The following is a 902-nucleotide window of genomic DNA, read 5'->3' on the forward strand; positions in this document are numbered from 1 at the left end:
ATATTTATTATTTTTATTATATTGACCTTTCATCTGTGCCTGGCTAACAATACAGAAGTTACAATGATGCAGCATACGTGCTCTCATGTTACCGTTTCAAATAACATAAAACTGACCTTTCATCTGTACAAAGTAACTTGTCTTGGCATGTGTAGACTAGTATTTTGTAACATACAGTCACATTTCAATTATTATACATCATATATATAGATTATTGCTATTTCGAAATATGTTCTTAAACTTATTTTTTTTAAAACATAAAACAATAAATAAAGAAGTACAGCAAACAATTATCTCGTCTAGTTACAACCTTTGTACTTGGTTGCTTCTTAGCGTAGGTTGCTATGTCTTTAAACAGTTTGCATGTGTAGGATATGAATTTTTTTTAGGTTTTATATATACATTTGAATAACTAAAAAATCATAAATTACACCATCAATACCATAGAAGTCCACTATAATTTTTCAAGCTTAGTAACTAAGATGTATTTTAGTCCAAAAAAACATGAAATTTCTAGCAGGCCAAAGACACACCCCACCTCCTTGAAATCTTGGTTCAAAAGAAAGAAATGGGGTCCTAAGAATTTAAAATGGCTGAGAAAGCCACTAGGGGGACATTCTGAGCTTCGGATGGGTTATTCATGTTGTATTCAGAAATATAGCAAATAGAAAAGATAAGACCTTCTTATTTTACATTCTAGCTTGTCAATATTGGTAATTTGAGTTTCTAATTTGTATGAAACTACAGACTTAGTATTTTGACATCACAAACATTTCATTTGAACAAGTGCTGCATTCAGCATACCAAGTGACACACAAAAATTGATGTTTATCTGTGTTTTTAATATTTACTTTGAAGTTAAAAAATTGAATAATGTATAGTACTAAAATTTGAATTATAAT

The 902-nt window shown here is 29.4% G+C and overlaps 1 protein-coding gene across 8 annotated transcripts in view; it reads right to left on the reverse strand.

Annotated features, from left to right (window-relative positions):
* Nucleotides 1-902, reverse strand: part of LOC106476578 (zinc phosphodiesterase ELAC protein 2-like) — a 64,565-nt gene that overhangs the window by 3,607 nt on the left and 60,056 nt on the right. The window lies entirely within an intron of this gene.

This window comes from Limulus polyphemus, unplaced genomic scaffold (assembly GCF_000517525.1).
Source record: "Limulus polyphemus unplaced genomic scaffold, Limulus_polyphemus-2.1.2 Scaffold157, whole genome shotgun sequence".
In the NCBI taxonomy this organism is placed as follows: domain Eukaryota; kingdom Metazoa; phylum Arthropoda; class Merostomata; order Xiphosura; family Limulidae; genus Limulus; species Limulus polyphemus.